Source organism: Heterocephalus glaber, unplaced genomic scaffold (genome assembly GCF_053883595.1).
Source record: "Heterocephalus glaber isolate CG9 unplaced genomic scaffold, H.glaber_assembly_v1.0 deba00000546, whole genome shotgun sequence".
Classification (NCBI taxonomy): Eukaryota; Metazoa; Chordata; class Mammalia; order Rodentia; family Bathyergidae; genus Heterocephalus; species Heterocephalus glaber.
Window position 1 is genome coordinate 29831237 of NW_028258147.1, and position 17840 is coordinate 29849076.

The 17840-nt window shown below is 37.0% G+C and overlaps 1 protein-coding gene across 2 annotated transcripts in view; it reads left to right on the plus strand.

Moving 5' to 3' along the window:
- The window catches only part of Slc25a13 (solute carrier family 25 member 13), a 423604-nt gene that overhangs the window by 158462 nt on the left and 247302 nt on the right, over positions 1 to 17840 (plus strand). The window lies entirely within an intron of this gene.

Genomic DNA, 17840 nt, shown 5'->3' on the forward strand with positions numbered 1-17840 from the left:
CAGACATAGTAAACCTCAATTTAAAACTGATTAGAAGAGGGGCCGGGATTTTAGCTCAGTGGTTCTGCCACCTGCCCTGCAAGTGCAAGGACCCGAGTCCCATTCCCGGTACCAAAAAACAAAACAAAAAACAAAACTGATTAGAAGGGACAAGGTCACTACATATTGGTTAAGGGAAAAATCCAACAAGAAGTAATAACACTGTTAAATATGCATCAAATACTAGAGCACCTATCATAAACAAAAACTGCTGAAATTATAAGTGCAAATAGACACTAACACAATCATAGTAGGGGATTTTCACACCCCATAATTGCAGAGATAGATCAACTAAACAAAAAAGCAATTAATTTCAGAGCTGAACCACACCCTTGAACATACAGATTTAATGTATATATACAGAGTACTCCACCACTGTACAAGAGAGTAAGCTTTCTTTTCAGCAGCACATGGTACTTTTCCCAAAATAGATCACATACTAGTCCACAAAGCCTGCTTGTAATATAAAAGAATAGAAGTTACCCCATGTGTACTATCAGACCACTATGCAATGACAAAAGAAATTTCAGAAAAGGCAAAATCTCCTGGAAAATAACAACCAATGGGTCACAGAAGAAATTTTTAAAATTCTGGAAGTTAATGACAATGACTGTACAACTCATCAAAACCCCTGGGACACTATAAAAGGAGTTCTAAGGGGAGAACTCATCACAATCAACGCTCACATTATGAAAGCAGAGTAAGTTCAAATAGAAAACCTTATCAGAAATCTTAAAATACTTGAGAAACAACAGCAAACCAGCCCCACACCAAAATTAAGGAGGGAAATTATAAAGATAAGAGCAGAAAGCAATGAAATTGAGACTTTAAAAACAGTTAAAAAAATCAACTAATTGAAAAGCTGGTTCTTTGAAAGAATAGAGAAAACCTTAGCCAGACTAACCAAGAGAAAGTGAGAAAAGACTCACACCAATGCAGTTAGAAATGAAAATGGCGAAATCACAATAGACACTGGAAATTCAGAAGATAGTAACTACTTCAAAAAATTATATCTCAACTAATTAGCAATTTTTGAAGAAATGGACAGATTCCTAGATACATTAAAAACTATCAAAACTAACCCAAGAAAGCATTAAATAAGCATAGCAACCCAATAACAAACAATGAAATTGAAACAGTAATAAAGAATCTACCAACTAAAAAAGCACAGGACCTGGTGGATTCATTGCTGAATTATATAAAACCTTTAAGGATATTATAACACCAATACTCCTCAAACTCTTCAAAGAAATTGAAAGGGATGAAATGATCTTAAATGGAATCCAATATCACTCTGATCCCAAAATCGGATGAAAGCCTAACTAAAAAAAACTATAGGCCAATCTCCTTAATGAACATAGATACAAAAATCCTCAATAAGATATTAGCAAATAGAATGTAGTGCATTATCACAAAGATCATACATCATGATCAAATAGGTTTCATCCCAGAGATGCAAGGATGGTTCAACATACATACATCAATGAATATAATACATCATATATACAGAAGCAAGGTCAAAAACCATATGATTGGGCTGGGGATTTAGCTCAGTGGTTCTTCCACCTTCCTTGCAAGTGCAAGGACTGGAGTTCAATCCCCAGTATCAAAAAATAAAAAAAACAAAAACATATGATCATATCAATAGATGCAGAAAAGGCTTTCAACAAAGTCCAACACCTTCATGATAAAATCCCTGAAGAAAACAGGTAGAGAAGGACTATACCTGAATATGATAAAAGATACATATGACAAATCAATATCAGCATCATATTAAATGAGGGGAAAATAAAAGCATTCCCCCTAAAATCAGGAACAAGAGAAGGATGTCCCCTATCACCTCTTCTATTTAACATAGTACTCGAAACATTAGCCAGAACAATTAGGCAAAAGAAAGAAATAAAATGGATATATAGAGAGAAGGAAGAACTCAAATTATCATTATTTGCAGATGACATGATACTCTGCATAGAACACCCAAAGAACTCCATCAAAAACTCTTAGAATTAATAACAAACTTCAGCAATGTAGCAATACAAGATAAAAAAATCATTAGCATTTGTGCACACCATCAATGAATTGGATGAGAAGGAATATTTGAAAATAATTTCATTCATAGTAGCTTCAAGAAAAATGAAATACCTAGGAATTATTCTAACCAGGGAAGTGAAAGACTTCTACAAAGAAAACTATAGTACTCTGAAGAAGGAGATTGAAGAGGACATCAGAAAATGAAAAGCTGTCCCATGCTTCTGGATAGGCAGAATCAATATTGTCAAAATGGCATACTCCCAAAACTGTTATACAATTCAATGCAGTCCCAGTACCAGAACACACTTAATAGAACTTGAAAAAACAATCCCAAAATTCATATGGAACCAGCAGAGGCCCAGAATAGCAAAAGCAATTGTGGGCAACAAACAGGAGGCAAAACAATACCCAACTTCAAGCTATACTACAAAGCAATAGGGATAAAAAAGGCATGACACTGGAACAAAAATAGATATATGGATCAATGGAATTGAATTGAGAAACTTCCCCTGACACATTCAGCTATTTGATCTTCAACAAAAGGGCCAAAAGCATATGTGGAGGAAAGACAGCCTATTCATCAAGTGGTGCTGGGAAAACTGATTATCTGTGCACAAAAAATTGAAACTCAACCTTTACCCTTCACCATATACTAAAATTAAAATAAAAATGGATCAAAGATCTAAACATTAAAACAGAAGCATTAAACCTACTGGAAGATAAAACAGGTAAAACACTTGAAGACATGGGTGTAGGAAAGAATTTTCTAAACAGTACCTCAATAGCACAAGAAATAACAGCAAGAATTAACAAATGGGATTATATCAAACTAAAAAGCTTCTGTACAGCAAAATAATGAATCAATAGAGTGAAGAGACAGTCCACAGAATGGGAAAAAATTTTTGCCAGCTACTCCTCAGACACAGGACTAATATCTAGAATATACAAAGAACAACAACAAAAAAATTAAACCACCTAAAATCAGAGATCCAGTCAAGAAATTGGCAAGACAAATGGACACTTCACAGAATAAGAAATACAAATGGTCAATAAATACATGAAAAAATGCTCAACATCTCTGGCCATTGGAGAAACGCAAATTAAAACAATGCTAATATTCTATCTTACTCCAGAAAGAATGACAGTCATTAAGAAATCAAGAGAGCCCTCCTTTATTGTTGGTGGGAATGTAAACTAGTACAATCATTGTGGAAATCAATATGGAGATTTCCAAAGAACTGAAATTAGAAATTCCATATGACCCAGTGATCCCCCTGCTAAGTGTCTTTCCCAAGAGCTTAAGACATCATACTACAGTGGTATATGCATACCAAATGTTTATAGCAGTACAACTTGTAATAGCTAAATTATGGAAACAGCCTGTATACCCATCAACAGATGATCGGATAAAGAAAATGTGGTATCTATATATAATGGAATACTATTCTGCTGTAAAGAATGGCAGGTTTGAGACGTCTGTAAGAAAATGGATGCAATTAGAAAATATAATATTGAGTGAAATAAACTAGACACAAGCTTAAATACCATATGACATCTCTCATTTAAGTGAGGCAAAGTACAATAAAGAGAATAATAAAGGATGGATAGAGGGGACTAGGAGATGGATCTCTTGCAGTAAGGAAGTTACCCAAGGAAACAAAGGAGGGGGTGAGGAGGAGGGGAAGGGGAAATAAGTAGAATAAAGATGCCATGTACAGGAACTTAATGACCTCAATGAATGTAAAAATTACATGCCGTAACATGAAGTAGATTGATAATATCAACAAGAATGAAAAATGGGATGAGGGTAGAAGAATTGGAGGAGGAGAGAGGGAGAGGGAGGGAAGGAGAAAGGGATTTTTTTTAAAAAAGGAACAAGCTGTGGCATGTACATGTAACAACTCTCCAAGATGATTGTAAACTGCATGAACTGTAATCATGTTCTAATAAAAGGAAAAAAAAGAAGTTATAGAAATTTAAATTATTGTTATGAAATAAAATCATACAATGTTAATGTTAGGGCTAAAAAGTCACAGAGATCACTTTACATGACTTCATTTCACAGATGAAAAAACTGAGGTTCAGAAAAGTGAAGTGCTAAAGATTTGAGCTCTTCCACCACTCTGTGGTACCCTATTTATGGTTAAGAATTGCACTCCAAATCATTATTGTGCCTGTAATATTTGCTGATATTGGCTTTCTCAATTATAATTTTTTTTCCAAGTAGTGGTCTATGTTCTCACACTTTTACTTCTGTATTCCTCTGGCTTAATTTCAAGCTAGTTTCTGTGTTTGCAAAACATTGCATTTTCTGGTTGGCTTATCATACAATGATATCTAAGTAGTGTATTTGCATCACATCCAAGCCTAACAAGACTATAGCTCATTAGGATTCAGGCCTAATAATATAAGACGAAGAAAAAAAAAGATGAAATAAATGGAAAATCGATGCCTTATCTGGACCATTTTTATGTCAGATTCATTTTCAAAACTATTGTTTTATAAACAAACATAAATTAGTATGTTAAATGATATCTTAACCAGAAAAATTAGAAATTAATAATAAGATAGTTCTGACCAGAGTCCATTTATTCACTCATTTAATAAACATTTTTAGAACCTTATAAATAACAAAATATATGAAACCCTAAAAAAATACAAATTAATGAGTTCCTTCCTTCCTAGAGAGAAATTTAAGAAATATAGTAACAACTCACAATTATTGAGGTCTTACTGTGTGTCGTGCTTTGTGCTAAGTGTCTAAGTAAATTTTCTCTTTTGATCTTTATGATAAATTATGTACTAATATGTGGATGTGAAGTTTAAATAAGATCTTACATAAAACTAGTATTGTGCTTAGAGCATGTTAGAGTCTCACAAAATTTTAATTCTGTTTTCTTTAAAAAAATTTTTTTTTTTTGCTACTGGGATTAAACAAAGTGCCTTACACATTCACAAGAGTATGCTCTACCATCTAGTTCTACTTCCCAGCCCTAGTCCTTTCCATTGCACAGGAGATATCACCATTTTTCTTTCTTACAGTAGTAGTGATTTCTAAAACCTAATGATTCAACCAAAAGAATTTCTTCAGTAAACATAAGAAATGCCCCCAGATTCAAGGAATAGGCTGTAAGGGTGGAAGGAAGCTCAACTAAAGACAGAAATGGCACATTTGCCTTTCGGAGGAGCTGGGGACTGGCGCACAAAGAAGAGGCTCGGAGGTGGGAGGTAAACAAAGCGGCGCTACCAAAAGGAACTGGGCTCTCCTTGGTCATGTAGAGGCTGTTGGGGGAGGCCCGGGTCCAAGGAACACACTGAAGGAAGCGTGGGCAGAGGCGCAAATGACAGTTTGGAGCCCGTCTCCTGGTGCGGCAGCCTAGACCCTTCAGAGCATGCCCTCCAGAACCACAACAGACTCCCGCAGACTTTCCACAGAGATGAAGAGGAAGTTGCTAGAGCAAACGCTATCCTGAAACTTGCCCCAACTCTGAACCTCATCAAACCCCAGTGGGGTTTTTTTGTTGTTATTTTTTGGGTTTTTTTGAGGTTAGAAAAAGCCTGGCTTCGCATTTTTAAGACAATATCTATTTGCCTTTTGTCTCTCATTTGCAGCCAGAAGTGGAAGTTCTAAAAACCCATTAAAAACTTTGAGTTCTATTTTTTATTTATTTCTTTACTATATCCCTTGCCTGGCCAAAACCAGAGAATGCTGGAATGGCATAAGCTCATTCTGCTGAGATATCCTGATCAAAGTCACTTGGAACTGCCCTGGCTAAGCATCTGAATTTTTCCATTCTTATCCAAACCAACACTTCAATCCCTTGCAATTTACTCCTATGTATCCACCTTCTCAAGTGTTCTGAGGTATTTCTTTCAGCAGACACATTGGCCTTCAAAGGATAACAAGTGACTCCACACTGGCAGTTGTAGTATTTTCAACTCTATACCTCCATACCATCATCCAACAGACAGCAATGACTTCTGGCAACGTTATCTATTCTATGTATTCCATGCAGAGCAAACATATAGGGAAAGCAAAGTCAAAAACCATCTTATATAGAAATTTATGCTTTAGTGGGACATTTTACACTATTAAATTGTAAGTGTAGAATTCAGTTTGGTCAAGTAAAATTTTAAGGTAGTTCGGATAAATCCAATAGGCAATCTGAGCCATCTTCCTGGCTGATGCCTTCAGCCAGCTGCAGGCTCCTCCGCACATGGGCACTGTCGTCATGGTGCAGGGTCACCGTGACTGTGGAGAGGAGTGGTTTCGACCCAAGCTCAACTACCGGGTGCCCACCCGAAGTCACAAACTCACCGTGACCCTGTCCTGCGGCAGAACTTCCGTGCCAGCCTTGACCTCTGAGGATTACATTTGGTTCCAGGCACCAGTGATGCTTAAGGGTTTCCACGAGTGACTGAGGGCGCTTCTTGCTCTAAATGCACAATGGCTGCATGCTCTGTCCCTGTGGCACCTGGTCACTGTCTCTTATGAACCGAATTCCTTCCTGGTGAGAGAAGGCGGTGCTGCCTCCCTTCTCAAGCTTCAGATGGCTGAAGGTGTAGCCAGGACAGAAATGATCATCATCATGGAGCAACCTCTCTGAATCAAGCTGGTTTCCCAGAGGGTGCTGGGTCATGTTTGTTTGGGGTGGGAAAGCAAAGATGAGGCCATAGACAGACTCCTACTGAGGTGGCCTTTTCTGCTTTAGCTCTGTCCTTTCAGGATTTCTGCCAGGTTAATAATGTGTGTGTGCCTCAGGATGGATGAATTGATGTATGAAATGAATAGAATCATGTTAAAATTTCCTGAAATTGTTCATTCAATAGGCAAATTTACTGGGAATCTGGTCTTGTTCCTTTTTTAATACCCTGGGAGATATCCCTATTGAACTTGCCCTATTAGATGAGTTGTATTTTTGTTGAGTAACCCAAAATTTACATACACTTTCCAATAGGCCTCCTTTATTCTAAGTGACTTTGATCCACAGATAGGTTGCTTTTCAAGAAATTATTAAGAATTTAATGTACTGTGTGTCATAACCTTAATCCTCTCTTTATTCAAAAAAAATTTAGTTCATCTATAGTAGACTTTTTTCCCCATGCTAATTGTCATGATGACTTCTTTCCATGGAATAAAATAGAAAGCTAGTTTGCCTTATCAAAAAGTGAATTTTCTGAGTACTCTTTCACTTTTTCAATCGGATGAAGAAATTGTATGATTTGGCCCAGAGCAAAGCTGCTGAGAAAATCTCCTAGTGTTGGCCATCCTTGCCTGTGACGTTTTTTAACATTTGTTCTACTTTGGTTACTTGGGTATTTTTCTTTAGTATTTTATATATCCTTGGCTATTCCAGACTGAGGATTTGATGACATGTTCATTAGCATAATCTTTTTCTAATGTCAAATGAAAAACATTTTTGATCAGCTATATACACTTCTCAGATCAGCATCCCTGTCTCAGTTTCTGATGTTTCCAAAATATACAAGTGATTCTTTAGCTTTCTAAATCTTCACCTGCTTCTTCCTTTCATGTAATTTGCCTTTGTTCAGTTATTTTGCACCACCCCCAGAGTGTTTTCAAATATATTTCAAACCCCCAAGCAACCCCATTTCAGCTGATTGACTTCAGGGAACTCTAATGCTGGCCAGGCATTTTGCTGCAACCCCATTTAGACTCAGCAGGAAGAGCAGATTTAAAAGGCAGATTACGTTTTTAGCTTTTTAAAAACTGCTTTATTAGAGAGGCTAAAAGCCACAGAGGTGGTAAGCTGAATTCTTTTGAAATACAAGCAACTTCAAGACGTGGAGGGAGCAGTTCATCACCCGTGGAGCTCCTCCCTTTGGGTTTCAGTGATGGCAGAGACCAGCTGGCTCTGAGTAGTTTTTCTAAGGGTCCTTGTGGCTCCAACAATGGAATCTCTAAAAGCACCAAAAGGGATTCATTTAAGAGTTGGAGGCCTTTGAAAAGCTGCTCACCCCTGGATTTCTGGCAGGCCATTTTGTGTGAAAGGGTTGGTTACATACTGGCCTCACTGAATTGTAGGGTATGGCAAGGGGCAGTAGGTAGAGAGCCATGAGGAGAATGTGAAAGCCACACAGGAAAGAGGAGTGAATATCCACAGGACTGGTTCCTATGATAGGCACCATGAGCCCCAGAAAATGGATGGATGGATGGATGGGAAAATGAGTGAATGAATGACTGGATGCTTGATAAAGAAAGGCTGTCCCACTGGTTACTGTTTCACATGCCATCTTAAAATATGTGCTACGGTTTATCAATGTGTTCTTCACTTATCTGGTGCTCTGTTTGAACTGCTTTAAGAGCTGCTTGTAAAATGGTTGAGGATCTACAAAAAGGACAGAAGTGTATGCAAAAACATGGTGGTGCATGCCTGTAATCCCAGAACTCTGGGAGGTTGAGGCAGGAGAACTGCAAATTTTAGTCCAACTTGGGCAACTTAGTGACATAGTAAGGCCCTATCTCAAACTAAAATAATAAAAACGGGCCAGTGATGTAGCTCAGTGTAAAGTCCCTAGGTTCAATTCCAAGTACAGAAGATAGAGAAGGAGAATGAGAAAGAGGAGGAGAGGGAGAGGAGGAAGAAGAGGGGGGAAGAGAAGTGTATAGTGCTATTTCGAGAGGCACTGAGATTCTATATAAGAGTTTTTATTTAGAAGTTAAAAGATGAAATTAATCTAAGCAGATTTGGAGAATGCGTGATAGAAAAAGTGTGCTAAAAAGCAGACTGGATCCTATTTAAAGGCAAAATTAAGCCAAGAGTAAGCTAGAGATCCGACTAAACATATGAGGCATATACAGGGCATATGTGCCCAAAGAGAACATCAGCAACCAGTAATAACTCTACACCAAGTGTAGACACAGCCTTAGAATCCTTCTCAGCAGGCTTTTGTGATCCTAGATTAAACAGGGGATAGTTCTGAAAATGACTCTGGATCATCTTAGAATCCAATACAAATTGGGAGGGGGCAACAAGTGACAGAAACAAGCAGAGCCAGTAGCGTGGGGGCTGACAGAATGTCAAGTGTGTGTCATCGGACATAGCTGTGGTAGGTACTGGCTTCAGATGTCACCCCGCAGTAGTCTGGGATCTGTCACTCGATTTGTCAAGAGTAAATAAAAATTGTATTTGGAATCTCCTGAGTTTCAAATGTTAGATCCAAAAAGGGAGAAAAAGCAATGCTGTATAAGTCCAACAAAATTCATATATAGAAAATAAAATTAAAATAGGGCTGTAGGTTAATGTAGCCTTCAGGCTTAAAGAATTGAAAGAAGATTCCCATATGCTCTTATCTTGCCTGAACTACCTTGCCATCATCTGGGATGCAGCTTAAAAACAAAAGAAAGCCATCTCACCAGGGCTTGAAGAGGGCATGTGAGAAATTGCAGAAAATTATAGCCAACATTTTGTGGTTGCTGATCTTCTCTGGGTTACATGCTAGCAGAGGCCTGAAAAGTAGGCAGACTTCAAAGATCAAAGTTTTCAGGCTACAGAGGGGACATTTCAGCCACCATGCTTTTGTCTGGTTCCTCCCACCCCCAAACCCTTTTTGTCAATCACAAAGCAGTGGTTGGCAAAGTTCAGATTCTAACATTGTCAGAGGCTAATGATGTCTTTCATGCATTGCTTATTTCAGTATTCCAGCCCTCTTGCTCTCTGTCTCCCTTTGGGTTGTTTACATACAATTTCCTTCTGGGTGGAACTTTGTTTTTCCTTTCCTTCTTTTGGGACTGTTGTTTTTTCTTAAAATAGGAGGTCATTTCAGGCAGAAATGTGTTTTCGCCTCTTTGCTTCCTCTATGGCTGGGACTGGGGCCCTTTTGAAAAGAAGGAAATTTCCACTTTGTTTACAAGGAGAGCTTGGTTTTTGTTGGATATCCCATTAATTTTCTGGTTAGGGAGTTTGGAGTTCCTAGGATTATCTAAGGAGATGAGGCCAGTCATTGGAAAGGCATTTCTTTGGTTTATTTGTTTCATGTTATATATACTGCTTTTCTTAATGCTTTTTTCTCTTATTTCTCACATTGTTTTCAATGAACCTATGTGTCAGCCTTCACATTCCAACTCTCTGCTTTGTCTTCTCCTAGTATTAGTTGTCGATCTGGATTATTTGGCCAATTCGCTGGACCAGTTCCAGCAAGAGTAACAGCTTTAGACTTTCAGATGGAAAAGTAATTTTCCTCCTCTTTAAAATGCAAGCATGACCTACTGCCATTACTGGAAAACAGACTTGGTCGTGCTACCTTGCTCTGCCCTACCTTTCCACCTCTCCATCCTCCTTTACATGTGACAAATCAAGTCCGACACCAAGTAATGTCAATATGAAAACAGGTGGGAGTGGACTGTTCTAGGCACTGTGCAGAGTTTACCCTGGAACTGATTAAGAATATGTTCTAAAGAGACAGCTTATTAACTGAAAAAAAAAAAAAGTTTCTAAGCACATGTATTCCAAAGCTAAACAAAATGAAACCCTTCAAGATAAATTTTATGATGACTTTAGTAGCTTGAAACAAAAGGAATATTAATTTTAAAACAATGTATTCCAAGCCCAATATTTAAATTTATTTAAAGGACCATGTTCACTAATACATACTACTCAAAATCTCAATTAAATGGAACCAAGCAATCAAGTCTCTAATTTTGACTGCTCAGTATCATTCCATACCATAACTGTTACTGTTTATTGAGGGAAAAGATTAAATAATACACTAAGTAAAGGGAAGTGGTCAGGACTGATATCAAAAAACCACAGGAGCAAGACAGTTCAGGATGGTGGTTAGGGACCATGGGTTTAGAGCTTTGCAGATCCAGAACGAGTTATCAGCTCCAATGGAGCTGGCTGAGTTGCCTCAGACAAATTGCTCACTGTGTCTATTCTTCAATTTTCAATTCTGTAAAATAGGGATAATCATAGTACCTGCTTTGCAGAACTCTTGAGAATATGTTAAAGACATATTAAGTTTTCATCCAACCATCATGATGCGTTCCTCTTTCCTTGGGCACTTATGTATCTGACACTGCCTGTACTGGAATAATTTCATGAAGTAGGTATCATTTTTATCTCCATTTTACCAGTAAAGAAATTAAGGTTCTAAAATATTTAAGCAACTTGTCCACGGCAATAGAAATGCTAAAAAACCAAACCAAGATTCCAACCCAACAGAACTGATCATTCGGCCTGAGTCCTTAATTGCTAGGTAGCTTTTAACATCCTTTTAATGTGTAAATAAGTAATCTTTACTACTCCAGTCATTGTTCTGGGGTGATTTTACTGTTTTGAATAGAGATGCTCAAAATGGCAATTCTGTTCTCCATAAAATAATTATACACACACTCAGGATTAAATACCTTCTCTGGGACTCATCTTCTAAATCATAGGAGTATTCACTCAATGCATTTCAAAACTATTTTCTCAGTACCAAAAAGGAAGAAGGGGAGGAGAAAGGATTTCTTTTTGCTTTTCAGTTAGCCAAGAATTGGTCACTTACTCTCATTCCTCCTAGAGTTCTGGTTAAGTGAGATTATTCTGTACAATATAATAAATATATGTGGTTGAAATTATAGAGTCAAATACCTTCAATTTCAAACTACTCTAATTTATCTAGTTTCTAGAGAATCAAGTTTTAAACTCTTGGTGAATGTCCAAGTAATATTTTTATTGTCTGGAGGAATAGAATTTGAAGAACTGGAAGAAATAGGAGGTTGTGACCTCAGAGATAGAAATAGGGCTGGGGATTTAGCTCAGTGGTTCCACTGCCTGCCTCACAAGCGCAAGATCCCAAGTTCGATCCCCAGTACCAAAAAAAAAAGAACCAGAAATAGAAATAAAAAACAGAAGTTTGTCACAGTATTACATTCCAATAACCAAGAAATCAAAAATCACAAGATATATCTGCATATTTATAATGATATGTTATGCTCAAATATAGCTTATATTTTATTTTGTATTTTAGGTTATCACAATTGATTTGTATAGGGGAAATAGTATTAGATGAGGTAAGCAGTAGAAATATTAGCAATCTATTTTATGTAGGAGGCAAGTGAGGCTCTGAGACCCAATGGGTTGGCCTAGGTCAAATAGCTGGTTATTCTTAGAGCCAAGACTTATCATTCCCTGCTCTTGCTACTCAATCACAATTCCCACTGGTCATGTTGCTGAGCCTGGTCCATCATTTTACTTTACCAAGATGGCTGTTCTCCAAGAGCTGGGAACCAAGAATGATCTTGTGGGGAAAGGTCCAGAATAAAAGGTGACAATGCATGTGTAGTCCCTCCCATGCCACCTCAAAGGCCCTAGAAGAGTTGGAGGAAAGGAGTTCCCTGGCAGGAAAAGGAGAAACTGCAAAGGGCAAATGTCCTACATTCCCACATACAGCTATGCTCATCCCACATTTTATTTTCCATTAAAACTCCTGGCTCTGCATTCAAACTTGTAGGGATCATGGTGCCACTCTTTCCTAATTTTTTTGCCTCATTTCCTTGTTGGTGGAATGGGATTAATAACTGTACTGCTTTTTCGGGGTCAATGAGAAAATTAAACAAGAGTCCATTTAAACTGCTTAGCATTTCAATTGGCACATAGTGAGAATTTAATGAGCACTATTAACATTATTTCATGCAGAGATATAAGTTCAAATCCAGGATTTGAACTCAGGCAGAAGAACTCCAGTACTTTGGCTAGGAAGGGACCCTGGAAAAAGCCATAAAAACGCATCTAACCATCAGGATAGACTATGCCAAGTTTTAATGAATTAGGGAAAGTTTCTGGGCACTCATACCACGAGTCATATCTTTTTGCTAAGGTGCTGACTTCTCCATCAAGCCAGTTGGATATCTACCCTTCCCTAATGAAATGCTCTAGAAGCAAATAACATCAAATCAAATGATAAAATTATGCAAAGACATTTCAAAAAACTTAAATCCTCTCTATGAAATCAGACATAGTATCCTTTTGGTGATGACATTCTCCAGAAGGCTGCAGATAGTACAGTGAGTAGTTCTATTCAAGGTATGTTTTTATCAGTACAATCTACTCCTGAAAGTAAACTGGGGAAGTAGATACTTTACAACTGTTAAAGATCTTGGGAGATTGAAAAGCAAAATAGGCACTTAGTTCATTCAACCCAAACTACTGGACTACGTCTCTGTGTGAGTCATTAATCAATCCCATTAAGTTATAATTCTTTGCCAAGCTAAGAAAACACAACCCAAACAGAAGTGAGCATTTCCTCCCCTTGCCACTTACCCCTAAAAGTGAAGAGCAGCCTTCTAAAAACTTCACTCTTCTTGAGATTAGCAGGTCTGCACAATGTCCACTGGATTTTCCCAGAGAGAAAATATGCCAGATGCAATGAAGTGAGAGAACTCTGCTTGATTCTGACCACTGCATTCAAACTGATTTCCATAACCCAGATAAAGCAATGCAGAACTACCCAGGATGACAAGACTAAAATAAAACAAGTCATTTACAACATGATTTCCTGCAGAGCAGGGTTCTACGCTGTCCCATGGTAAATAGTTGTTAGTTAACACAGAACAGACCTTAGATCTTGAATGCAAATCCTTTTATATGACAAATGACATTGTGTATCTGTTGATGAATGGGGACCACAGGAAAACAGCATGCTATAATGTAACCATCAATGGTTACAGCAGAGGAAGTCTACTCTGTATTTCATCAGAGAAACACACCTTGATCTGATATGATGGACCAAAGGGATTAGTAACCCCTGGGACAGTTAGATCCACGCTCATGAAATAGGCTGTAGCAATGTCCGTTGTAGCTTATTATAAGGGCAACCGGTCAAACATAATTTATCAAGTACCTAGTATGTGCAATGTTATAGGTTAGGGGGTTAAAGAGCTTAAGATTGGCAAGACACTCCTGCTGTTAAGGAAGAGGAAAGTACTAACTTAAATGTGACCTCATTTAATTTAGTTCTCATAGAAATCTAGTAAAGTAAACAGAGCAGGCTCTGTAAACCCCATTTTATAGATAAGGAAGCCAAATCCAAGGGGTCAGGGAAGTGCCCAAGCCTACATAAGAGTGAGTGCTGAAATTGAGACTTGGCCCCAAATTCTGGCTCTTACCACACCCATCCTGCATCTGGTTCCATGATCAGATGGAAGCCTTCCTTCATATATGTTCCTGAGGTAAATTAGAAACTGACAACTCGAAGCATTTAAACACTTCAATATGTCATTGAAAACATTAAACTTTCTTTCATAAAGTAGACCATGATTTGACCACATGACCAAAATAGCAGATGGTCTCGGAACAGAAGTCTCCTTTTACCCACAGAACTCTCCAGAGTCGAGGACAGCAGCCTGGGTCTGAGGTGCTCAGAATATCAGACCATCTTTGAACTCTGATGTTGCTTATGCTGGGTACCTAGACTGAATGGGTACACCTGCTCTCTTCAGTTTGCCGTTGGGGTCATCTTTCGCAACCTTCTTCTCATGTCCATTCACTCAGCTTTTGTCTCACTTTGGGTTCACAAACCATTTCTTGATTTTCTGACATTTTTGGTAACAAGAAGATATTGTGCCACCTTCTTCAAGGTCAAGATAGTGCTCTTATCTTTATATATATTTCTAATGAAACTTCATGTTTTCTACCCTTCTCTCTCTCTCTCTATATATATATATATATGAATATACATACACACATATATACACACATATATACACCTATATTATATATACATATATATATATTACATAGACGTATATGTACACATATATATTTATGTTCATCTTTGAGCTTAAAAGCCCTTGAAGACAGCATCTGTAATGAAATGTCATCTCTGAACTAACAACTGTAGCACAAAGTGCTGAATTTGTGAAGAACCCAGTCTGTTGTATAAATGAATGACTTTTTCCTCTGGTTTTCACTTATTCTCTCTGCCTTCTTCTTTGGACTTCTGCTGGGCTTCAGCACAATCATCTCTGTAACGGTCATTTTTCACTAATTTTCTTTTATTTTTCCAGATCTATGATATTTCTTTTCTTATTTTAAATATTTCTTGAAACTATTTTGAAGAAAAGTTCACAAAATTTTTAATTTTCTCAAAAATTTTATTGGTGATCCAGTCAGGATGCTCATGGATGAATAAAAATTGCTTATTGAATTTGAGAGAGACATACATTTTTCCCTGAGCCTTGAAATGCCCAGTAAACAAAGGTTTAGATTTACCTCAGTCCTGAGTCTTGAGGTCTACAGTCAAATTACAACCCCCCCAGAAAAGCATACCTTAAAGAAAGACAGGTGTTAGGGAAGATCATGACATTCAATCTCCTCATTTTACCTATGAAAAACGAAACCCAAAATGGTGGTGCGATTTATCCAAATGTACCCAGATCCTTAATAAAGACCCAGGACTATACCCCAGGTGTCCTCCTAGGCCTCTAAAGAAAACTTTTTTCCACTCACTATCCCAACTCCTGGCTTAAAATAAGCATTATCAGTATTTCAGTTCCTGTTTTTATTAAATTGTTTCTGTTCCTTGGCTCCTTATCCTGCCATCAACCCTATTCAGAGTGTTGGGCCACTCTGAATGACAAATGTCAGAGTCATGGCTAAAAAAGACAAATGAGAAATTACTAGATGAATTCAGTGTGTTATAACAGCCATCAGAACAAACTCATTTACGACAAAAGATGCTCAAGATATCATAGGAGCACTTTATCACAGTTTCTTTTATTTGTTTCTCTTTTCTTATACCATCAGCACTATTCATTGTGTATTATAGAAATGCTAAATTAATTTTTATAATCAGATTTAAGTGAAATCAAAAGATAAAATAATTGATATGATTGTACTATTTATTATACATGTACCTTTTAAGATCATAGTATTTATTCAAGAAAAATACATTAAATATTTGTTTCATCCAGGTAATATTACAGTCAGGAAGGCAACAGTAATATAACTTTGGACATTTTTCAGAGAAAAATATTAAACAGTATGATATAAAAGCTTTCAACATGTACTAGGAAATTTTAAAAATTGCACTGAAATTGAACATAAATGAGGTCCTGGATTTTTTCTTTTTTTATGGAGATCAAAATGGGAGTTTGAACAACTATTTATTTTTAAAATAAAAGCAACATTAATAGTTTTTAAATACAATTTAGAAACAGAATGAATAAGTTATCAGCACTGGCCCATCAGTCACATAATTTTTTCTTTCTATATTTTATCTTCCACTTGCACATAGATTTCAGATGATGTGCAATTATATTTTTAATTATAACTTTTCCTTACATTGTAATTATAAATATTTTCCATTTATTTAAATGGCTGCATAATAGTTCATTATGCAGCTGAACCTTTATGTAAATAACTCTTTCCTTAACCCTAGACATTCATTTGGAAGTTGAATTAAATTTGATGATTAAGAGGTTTGTACTTCAGAATTTCCTTGCACCCCTAGTTTCAGTAGCCATTTCATTCACACAGAAGGTATGTAAAATAGAGAGGGGTAGGAGATTAAGTGCTAAAAACGGCTCTTGTTGGGGAAGAAGGCACAAAAACACACACCCCCTAAAAAACATGTTTTAATATTCACTTCCAGTTATTGGACTGAATGAGTATTTAGTTCCCTTATTTGAATTCATTTCACTGGACACTTACTCTGTATTCTCTTTGGCCAGGTAGACATAGCCTAAAAATATTTGCAGGAAAGACTTCTGGACTTACTCAATGTGTGTTTCTCTGCTTTTGTTTATATCCTGTCTTGTTACAAAAAAGTTTAAGGCAGTTCACTTAGGAGATTTTTTAACAGGACTAAGGCCTTTAATAATCCATTTTTCCCTGTTTCTGTTTTTCTGTGCCAAGAGTTATAGAAGTAGAATTACATGTCTTAGAGTCTTATTTCATTTTGCAAGTATGTAATATTTTATTTCCTATTTGCTCTGTTTTCTATGGAGATTAGTTTGACATGGACAGTTTCACATCAGCACTCAAGGTTATTATAAATATCTCACATTTGTCTTTAATACATCTCTTGTGTAATTAGGATCTGGGTGTAGTATTAATTGTTTAACCTTCTGAGATCACAGACTTGTCTTTTCTGGTTTATATTTGTACTACTCAGCTAGGAAGCACAATGAAAAAGCTAAATGTTGAAAATTTCTGAATGCAATGCTTTATAACATGCAACTAGCTCGGTTTTGGACACCAACTATATAGGGTAGAAAGAAAACTGCAAATATCCCACTGCTGTTTGCTATGTAAACTCATTTCATCACCATTTGCTCAGGTACCACATGCATTTTTTTCCTGTTTATTTCAGTATTTACAGTGTGTAATATTTCTATACTTTGTGCTATGAAAGGGAGGCATTTTGGAAATGCGAGGGGAAAGATCTGATCTTTAGCTAATAGGGAACTTTAGAACTGACAAACTATTTTCCCCATGTGGCTCTCACAAAAACCCAGAGAGAGGAATAGGACAAGAATAAGTATCACCATTTCATGGGATTGAAACAGAGTCAGAAATATCATGACATATTCCAACTCATCAGAACTAGAAAATGGAAGATTTAGACCCAGATATTCCCATCTTTAATCTAACTTGCACACTACCACTCACAGCTGTAATTAAGACTTTTCACTAAGTAATTCTTCCCTTGGAGGATTTTGTATAATTCCTAGCTGCACATCAGTTTTACAGCAATTCAAGCCAAGGGAAATCTGTGTGAAATGACTTTATTAAATGTGGTTCTACTCTCCATGGGATGGATCC